A 10,044-nucleotide genomic window follows, 5' to 3' on the forward strand; every position below is an offset into this window, starting at 1 on the left:
CGTCGTCGCATCTCGGTCAATCCTTCGTCGGAGATTTCCAAGTTCACCGCTTTCACGGATTTCCCGACGTGTTGCCGCCCCTTCGAAAATCCTCTTTCGCACTCGTTACTCTGTCGCTCGTTGTGGCCCCGTGACGTTTCGCGCCTGCCCGTGTCGGGCACAGATCCAAGGGGCCGAGAGGAAGAAGTTCGTCCGGATCGCGGGTCGAGGGGACCGAATTTGATTGCCGATAAAAAAAAAAAAAAACTTTAGCGGCGACAGTTTTATTTACAAAGTTTTGCCGCGGTGGCTGAGAAGCGTGGTTAACTTTTAGCCCTGGGGCGATCCGAGTGCCCGCGTGCAAACCATCGTTCCGCTTGAGTGGTACCTTTTTATTCGAAGACCAAACGAGTATAAAGATAAAGAGTAGACTTGCATTAATAATAAAAGCAGGCATAGAATCACGACGAGTATAATCTTGGAAATAAAAGATTCCCACTGCTTTTCTGTCGGGAACGCCGAAATAATCGATTTCTTCTGTTGGATTTTCGGAGAATATGTGCCCCAGAGAATGTGACCAGTGAATTTTATATCCACGTACGAAAAAGGAAGGACAATGACGTGAAATGGCCATTGTCGGCACTCCCGCGTTTGAAAGTAAACCAATTTCGCCACCAGAATGGAGTCTTTGGTACTAAAGGTTTTCGATTCGCGTGCATGCTCGTTCATGTCATTCGACGTTGTTGTACCGTGTGTTTTCTCATACATTTTCTACATATTTTTAATATTCATGTATAGATTCATAGACCAGACAAATCTACACGAACAAAATTCAGCCGGCGGATTATAAATATACCTGAAATTTCAAACGTTAAGATGCACACGATTAAAAATAAAAATAAAAGTGTCGATAACTTTTAGAGTAGTTCGTAGCATTTCCAATTGAATTAAAATTGGTCAATGAAACTTGAAAGCTAAGCAAACGGTGGGCCACTTTTTAACCCACCTAAAGAATTAATCTTTTCCTTATCATCGCGAGGGTTGGACTACCAGGTAGATTTAATACTGTGAATTACATTTAAACTGAGTTAAAGGCTCTCCTAGAAGTAGGAGTTATCCTACTCTTACATGTCTGTTTAAAATTGAATTTAAGTCCACAATATTTTAATCCGAATGTTGGAGCTACGTAGCTTTAAAATATAAGCATTCCTTGTACTTGACTTTAGCGATCGTTGGGTCTCTGTTTCTACCTCTCTCACCAGTCTAGTGTTTTGAAAAACACGTCGGTATTTTTCTATAATAATTGACTCTCTATCGAAAACTCGCCATTAACGCAACGTAGCCTGGCGATCGGCAGAAATTTCGATATCCAGAGCAACGAACTCGGTCGTTTGCGTAACTCGGGGGCGTGTTCGTCTAAATCCAACCGGTCCCGGTCGGCCATTCGCTCGCGATCGAAGCTATACCGATTATGTATAGCGCGCGATCCTACGCCTCTCGAAAGCTGGATCAAAGTTTCACGGCAGGCCCGATAGCTCTCCCTGGCATACTCTCGGTCCGGTTTACAGGATCGTTACACGGAGCTCCTGCATAATGCATGCACTTTCGCGCGCTGCGATCGGTAGTTTACGGTTAATCGACTGGCATTGCCTATTTGCGAGATTCTCCATGCGTCGACGCTGCGTATTTCTCCTTGTCCACGATTCTCTTGCCCCAGGAAATGAACGGAACCGATGGTCGAATTTAAGATTCGGCGACGGGAACGTGAAGATCGAGGCAAGTTTACTCGATAAAGTGGTTAATTAGCGCGTGGGATCAAAGATATGTACTTCGTTATACGACACAGTGAGTCACTAAAGTATTTGTACCCCACTAGTTACTAATTTTGAACGATTGAAACTTTTGCACACCTACTTCAAAATTATTATGAATGAGAATATATGTTGGGATACCTAAGCTTTTAATTTATATAAACTTTATTGCAATGTAACAATTCAGTGAATAAGAATTTAACTGTGACTATCACGAAATTAACGTTACAGAAGTACTCGTACCCTTAAGCGTTTTTCATCTGTACAACCATAATATTTGCAAATTCAGTCTGTCTTTGCTTGTAGCTTCGTTCGACAAGATAAAAAGAAAATGTTTCCGCCCGGGATCGAACCGGGGACCTTCCGCGTGTTAGGCGGATGTGATAACCACTACACCACGGAAACCATTCGACTGCCGCGTGGCTTTCTCCAAATCCGAATTCCGTGGGGCGTTATCATTTGCTTACGTAAACAGTAACAGGCGACGATTAGCGCAATAGAATCGTCGAGGCGTGCTGCGATACCGTCGACGCGGATTAGAGAACCAAATAGAGAACCTTTATCGACGAATCGAAAATAAGAAAGTGGAAGAAAGATATTGGTTCTATAATCAGGTTATGGACAAATAATCTCGTTTCGTTCGTTCTTTGTTAAGCTGACATTCGTTTTCGCCGTTTATCGAACGATATTTATCGACGTCGACTGTACGTTAAAATAGGAAAAACATATGGAATTGATAGCGTACTGAAACTGTATCGATGTCGCTAAAATTTTACGGAGGAAAAAAAAATGTTTCCGCCCGGGATCGAACCGGGGACCTTCCGCGTGTTAGGCGGATGTGATAACCACTACACCACGGAAACCAGATGGTGTTCGAGCTGTTTTCGTCGTTCTCGTTGTACCTTCAATTATCGATTCAATTATCAATATTGGCATGATTTTTTGGGCAATCGCAACGTTGATAGAACGAATTCAAGTTTTTAGAGTACTTAATATAGAATGCAGGCGGGTCGTGATGCGATGCAAGAAACTCTGTAAGACGTAAATAGGTCGTAGTCATGAATAGTCAGTCGCGAGTAATATTAATCCATCTTTTGAACACTATCTTTTCTTTACTAGATGACCTCGCATACCTCATGGTACAATAATTTATATCCAAGGGAAACATACTCTACCGCATACTGTTCTTGATGCCCCCGAGGATAACAAAAAACGTTTAAAAAAAAAAACAATTTATTTCGTGGTTCAAAGGGTGCTCCACGCTTTTGAGCGGCGGTGTACAATACTTTTGTCGTTCAGCCTCAGCGGTGGCTGGTATCGCGAGCGACATTCTCACGTGTCCCGGTTGCCGCGCAGAGACGTAGCGAATAAAAATCGTAACCACGTTCCGGTAATAAGACGTATCTTTTCGTCTGGCACGCGATATACTTTCGGTGTACTTCTGAAAGGAATGATAAGGGTGAAACGGGCGCGGGCCGATCTGTCGGGTGGGGGGGGGGGGGGGCGTAAGCAGTAAATGCGGACGCGGGGGAGTATTTTATGTCGCATGAAATTGAAATGTCACGAGCGACGTTCCCCCATATCTGATAACAAAGCGCAATAACACACACGACTGCGCAATAATGCACGCGTCTGTGCAGCCACGTTACGTGCCCATCGCGTCACGCACGCGCTCGGTAATATCTAATTTCGAACGACCGACGTATCGTCGAGCGAACCGGGACAACCGATTCCTTGGACGATCCTGGAGATCCTGGATAAATTTCCGAAGGCAGTGTATTCGAACCTTAGGTCAAGAATGCCCGAGTAACGACGGAGAAGCGATTCCCAAGCATCCGGATCCCTTGGATCGGAAGGAAAGAGAATCCTTTCTTTCCGACAACTCGAACTTCTTCGAACCGTAAGCTGCGAGTTGGAAATCGTCGTATTTCGGGATTGACCCCAAGTAGCGATTTCCTAATGTTTACGTAACCGTTGAAGACGTTGCTTTCGTTTCCAACGGTTCCGAGACGCTTCTTGACTCGCCACTCGTATTTTATCATCTTGGTTATTGGGAATGTTTATATTTCACGTGGTACTGCGTTTCGTAATAGTAGTGGAGTATATTCTCTTGTTTGCTCCTAACAGATAGATGACTTTATTATATTTTGATTCTGGATACGAAAATCTATGAGGACATTAATATAAATAATTTAACAGGAAGAAGGATCAAACATTTTCTTCGAGTCTGTATTCTCTACCAATATTTCGGTTCGTGTCATTGAAACATGCTATGTTCTGTCGTCCATGCAGAGAGTATCCCGTTTATAAGAAAAATAAGCTGATAACTGCGTTTTATCGTAGTTTACTGAGGAATCCCAAAAACGGGGAAGCTGCTCGTATTGCGAATTTCATTCCGCACTACCAACACCTCGCACGTCTAATTCGCGTTCCCTAATTTAACTTCGGAGATGATTTGGAACTCCCATCGCGACTCAAATTTCGTTAGGTTTCAAGAATAACGTGTTCCAACAATACCTGTAGAGGCAAACAATTCTACGATACTTCTCGTGATAAATAGAGAAACAACAAGAATAGAATAGCAGCTGAATACAACTCGTCTTTATTAGAAATTGTGTACATCTCGATTCGAGATACGGCTCACGGAATATTGAGTAGCTGTATACGAAACGATCTTTATTTAAAAATTGGCTATCATCTTAAATCGAGATTTTATTCACAGAAAATTTGTTTTGGCCCGGTAGAAAGAAGGGTCGCGCAAATGCCCACGAGTAATTCTGAACTCTGTTAAATCACATCAGCGTTAAGGCAACCTGCGCTTTTTCTTGGAACAAATCCCCCTGGTCTGCTCAAAGCATAGTAGATAGCGTACATGGAAACGCGGGTTCGTTAATCCGTAAAACAAACCAGCATAATCCGTCCTCGTGTCAAGTAGAACGAACTCGTTTTCCTTCTCCGAGACCTTCCTCGGCGTTCACGCCTGAATACACGCGCACGCCCCTCGAGTTCTCTTGTTTATCTTTAAATATTCACAGTTTAATCTAAACTTTCATCTTATCGTGACTGGCGGGGCCCGCGGATTGGCTGTCGACCGATCCGACCGGACCGCGGCTGTTTCGCGGCTCGGCAGAGCTGGCAACTTGCACTTAGAAGGGCGCAACGACGCGTTGTAAACCATCTCCCAGGCGATGAAGTCGTTTCTCCAAGTTTTACGAGAAATTATCAAGGAGAAACAGGCCAATCTCCGTTAGGGACCTCGAGCCTCTGCTTCATTTTCGAAGAACCAATCAAGTTTAGCGAGCCACCCTTTGCTCTTTCGATGAGTTAACTCGAGAACAATGTAATGCGCGTAAGCTCAGTATTTTTTTTTTACTGAAATGCAATAAATCTCGCGTGACGTAAAAGTCACAAACGATCTCTATTTAGGTGCTTTGGCATCGATACATCATAGCATGCCATACGAGAGACGTTGCAGTTAAGAGTGTTTATAATAATCTGTTGCGGAACATGTCCAATGAGTTATTTTAATGGCACTTAAGCACAGGAGAGTGGGATATAGTCCGAGTTGTTCATATTTATGAAGTCTTTGAATCCTTGCACCTCAAACATTAAAGCCAATAGGACATTTCTTTGATGTCTATGGGATAAATGCAAAGGTAAGTCTCGGACGAACGATAATCGCCTGACGCAAAGCTTATTATACGAAGATTATTTCGTTCTCTCGGGGAACGGGCGACAGGAGACTGGCGAGATGAGAAACTATGAAAAATGATGATGGCTCGGTTAAGATACGCGAAGCAGGGAAGCCTGATGGCGCCTAGGAATTTATTTCTCGTCCTAAACTTGATCGTTCTATCTGCGTGTCGCGTTCAAGAAACCTTAATTGCTCGTTTATTGAATTGACAATTACCGAATTGTCACAGATTGTATAATATTTCTATAGAGTAGCACAGTAGACAATAAATTGTTACAACACTACCATTTGTCTACCATTTGAATAGAAAACTTCAAAAGAACTGCATCTTTTAACAATTCGACCCAAAGCTTATCTTGTCTAATCCCTGACAAAGTTTTCTAAACTTATGATGTCAAAGTGAAAAGTACATTTCGCCGTAACATTCTATAAAAGCAGCATGCAAATTCCTCCGACAAAATTGAAACTTGGAGCGCGCCGATCCTAATCGTCCCAGGTGGCAATTAAACGCCCAGCATCCGGCTTTTCGACGCCTGGCGCGCCGGATGATCTATTAATGAAACGTAATCCTTTCGTTCCGCTACGTTATTGTATCGCAGTTTCCGTTGGTAATTAAACTCCACGGGAGAACTCGTGTTTCCGCGATACTGCATTTAAATCCAGTAACTTTTCGATGTCAACGGCGTTCCCGTTTGACGGTGTGCGCGCACGTTGCCTTCGAACTCGGATCTTCGTTTTCGGAGCCGGGCGAATATCGTCTGCTCCCAAGTTTCCACGGATCTCCTTCGCATCGATTACTCTTCGTCCGTGGGACGATTTCGATTCGGTTCTTTTATCGAGTTCGCTTCACAGGCCCGCTGTTTCACTTCCTCCGCCGCGTTTCGTCGAGTAGGCGAGCGATCCTCCAGCGAAACGATCTTTTCCGATTCCGGCTTCCTTCTGGAAGTTACTCTCTCGAGGATGAGCCACTGAATAGCGACGAGATCGGGCCATTCGTGGGGCGATTGATTTAACGAGGAATCGTCGCGGTGAACTCCTTCAAAGTCGCATCGTCTCCTCCTAATCTTCCACGGTTACCGATTATTTATTTAATACGCAATGCACGATGCATAAATTTAGACTCGCGCTAATTGGCTAGCACTCTCGAGCATACAATCATGTAGTAGTTGGGGTCGTTCCTATATAAACTGATAAATATTAGGTTGTCCCAAAAGTTTCTTTCGTGAGTTGCATTCAATTATTTCCTGTGCCAGTGTTTATATAAATAGACAATCTAATTTCTTATACATTGATGCTGTAATAGTAATGAAGCGAAATGAATCGTACACAATTCAGTAATGTAACATAAAACATTAAATATTGTGTATATATTAATTATTAATAAAACGAAAGAAACTTTCGGGACAACCTAATAAATTACCAGTTGTCGTGAATGAGATCTCCTGTATGATTGAACACGACACTAAGAGGGTATTTATAAACTAATATATATATATATATATATATATATATATATATATATATCATATATATATATTATATATTCTTGAATATATAAACATTGCCTTGAAATTAGTCAAAAAAGAGGGTACCCCTTTAATTAAATTTTTCATAATTTAATTTTTCATAATTGAGCCGATCCTCGTTCTGTTCCGAGCCATGCGTGGGTATACCATGTTGAGTGCAATTTCTATGAAAATAAAACTTCGCCACGCTGTCCGACCGAGAAATAATTCAAACACTCGACGAACTCCGCGAGCGAACGCGGTTCGCGATTTTCGCTGCGGTTTTATCGTTTTACGAGGCCATTATTATTATATTGAGTTTCTAATAGAAAACGGGCGGAGGAAACGGCGAAACAAGAGGGCGGCAATCACCGCAAAGTTTCCAGCGCAAATCAGCTTCGGTTACGGCATAATTCTCTGCGGCTGGCGATGCATTAAAATGAACGCATATTTGTGGCCGCCGTTTCGTATGGTGAATGCGTTAAAATATTGATCAACGCAACGGTTATGGGAACCGGGCCGCGCACACGTGTCGATGTGAACGGCTTTGCTTAATTAACTAATCGGTACGCGTCCTTTTCCCTAATGAATTTGTTGTTGCGCGTCGAGAAACTGCCGAGAATCGCGACGTCCCTCGCTAAACGGTCGCGTCTTACATAGCCACGCGTCAGTTCCTTAAACAACGGAGTACTTACTTCCTTTGCTAGGGGAAACAAAATTTTCCAACGTGGTCTCGATTTATTTTCAACCATAGAAGCCATGAACGAGTAAAATGCAAGATTTCGTAGAAGGTTGTGTAACTGGTGCTACAAACTAAAAGATGATAATTCTACGTGGAAAAATGGATCAAAAATGTAGTATACAAGTATTATCGTATAAGCCTTCGTTTTCGAGAAAATGTGCTGCGAATATTCTTTTGGCACGCGTAACGCTGAGTCTGACTTGAATGGCGCGTCTGATCAGCGATGGCTGTTTCTACTTATGTACTGTTCCAACTACTGCTTAGCTTCTCATGCACGTTGGGGTATTTCTTGCTTGTGTATTATGTCAGTAGATCGTTTCATAATCGAAGAACATGTTATTTGATATTTTATACTAATTTTGTAGTAGGATTCCGATCGCCAATTATACGAGCCTCCATATATATTCGACTGTCGAAATCGAGGAACATCTTGGACGAACATCGAATCGGTGCCGCGCGATAAAAATAAACTCGAAGCCACGGTTTTCTCGATAGCCGAGGGTCAAAGGTCAAGGAAAAATTCCGGTCGACGGTGACGGGATGCGGGTACATTCCACGGAGATATTTGATATTCTGACGCTGACGGGGTGAAAAAAGGCTGACGGAAAGGAATCGGGTCACTGACGGACCGAAATAGACGCGCTTTCTCCATGGACGACTACAATGTGCACCGCTCACGCTTTTTGAATACCTCCAAAATAAACGCGATGATCTGCTGTCGCGCGAAATAAAATGCTCGAGATATATTTTTAGACGAAACTTGTGTTCCGAGGAACCAGGAAAGGTCAGGTCGACGTTGAAGACGATTGACGAGAATTCGAAAGAGGAATTAAATTGGTACCGACGAAACAACTATTGACAAAGGTTGAACATCGAGTTACACACGAATTGAGTTCGCTTTGGAGTTTGGTAAGACTGTACACGGATGATCGGGCTTTATGAACCATTTCAAAAGCTAATCGAGGCTCGATCGGATCAACATTGATCGAGGATTGGAGCAGAAGGATTTCGAGTAGAGAAGCAATACTTTCTCCGATAGATAATGTACTGACTACTAGACTAAAAGAGGAGAAATTACTATTCGGAGGACACAAGGCATCGCGAGAAGTATAAAACACGCTTCCTCATAAGTAACAATTATCTATCGGTCTCGATAAACGGTGTAATTTGAAACAATCGACTGAGGAGCTTTGTGGGCGTTAGAAAGGCGCCAGGAAGTGACTCGCGTGGTGAAATACGAGATGATCAGGGAAAAGGGTCGAGAAACGTAGGACGAGGGGGACGGTGCAAGGAAACGTCTCGCGTTGCACTTGGGTGCATACGTCAGATGCATCTACATCGGTTGGCACTTATCGATCTCAACCCTCGCTCCGAAAGCTTCGAAAGCTCGTGGGAAAACTTCTACGGTGGTTGGCTGTGCACCTTCGACGAGAAATACGGTGGGTCCGTTAGGAAAAATTCGCGACACAGAACAACCAAATGGAAGGGGACCGATCGAACGCGATGATTTCCTTGGTACCGTCGCTTCCTCGTAACGATAGTCTGTTCTGATCGCTGGTCGATCTCTGTCACCGATTTTATCCTCTAATGCTAAACATTTAACGTTCCTAATTGAATTCTTTGCACTAAATATTTTGATAAAATCCCAAGGTGCCCAAAGATGCAGAATCAAAACCTGAAACTAAAAACAAACAAAGAGAACAATTATATCGTAAAGGATTAATATTCATATTTCTAACAAGACAGTTATTACTAGATCAAATAATTAAATAAATTTACGTATGAAATGAATCGTGCCCCATATCGCTGGCGTCGCAAGCTTAACCAGTGGGGACGACTCTACAGCAAACTACGGTGCAATCTTCTATTCGTTTGCTATCGCAGCGATTATTTGCGATTTAATTCCCCTTGAGCGTCGAATTCCCGAAATGCACGCGACGCAGAACGGTCGACTGACTGGAAAAGTCATGCTCGGAAAATTATTTGGCAATGGAAATTTTCGTTTGCGCCGGGGCGAGGGGGGGGCAAAGGGCCAACAACCTGCGCCGAGCGCCGCTTTGAAGCTGAGTTCGACCTTCGTTAAACACTCCCAGGTAAATACGAAGCTCGTGCGAATTCGGTTAAGCGACGGCGAGGGACGCCGTGTGGATACGCGTGTCGTCGATCGATGTAACAAGACGCGCCCGGTCCGCAATTTCTGGCGCTTGTTGATCATTCTATTCGCCTTGGCAAGTTCTCCCATTTATTTCTTGGAAGGATTATCTCATTTCGATACAAAAAATCGAGGAGTAAGAATAGATACGTTACTCCTAT

The 10,044-nt window shown here is 43.3% G+C and overlaps 2 non-coding genes across 2 annotated transcripts; both read right to left on the minus strand.

Annotated features, from left to right (window-relative positions):
* Positions 1-2,122: 2,122 nt before the first annotated feature.
* Trnav-aac (transfer RNA valine (anticodon AAC)) lies at positions 2,123-2,195 on the minus strand. The gene has a single exon. It is a non-coding gene; the product is annotated as a tRNA-Val (tRNA).
* Positions 2,196-2,580: 385 nt separating this feature from the next.
* Trnav-aac (transfer RNA valine (anticodon AAC)) lies at positions 2,581-2,653 on the minus strand. Its single transcript has one exon. It is a non-coding gene; the product is annotated as a tRNA-Val (tRNA).
* Between the last annotated feature and the right edge of the window lie 7,391 nt (positions 2,654-10,044).

Source organism: Hylaeus volcanicus, chromosome 8, assembly GCF_026283585.1.
Source record: "Hylaeus volcanicus isolate JK05 chromosome 8, UHH_iyHylVolc1.0_haploid, whole genome shotgun sequence".
NCBI lineage: Eukaryota > Metazoa > Arthropoda > Insecta > Hymenoptera > Colletidae > Hylaeus > Hylaeus volcanicus.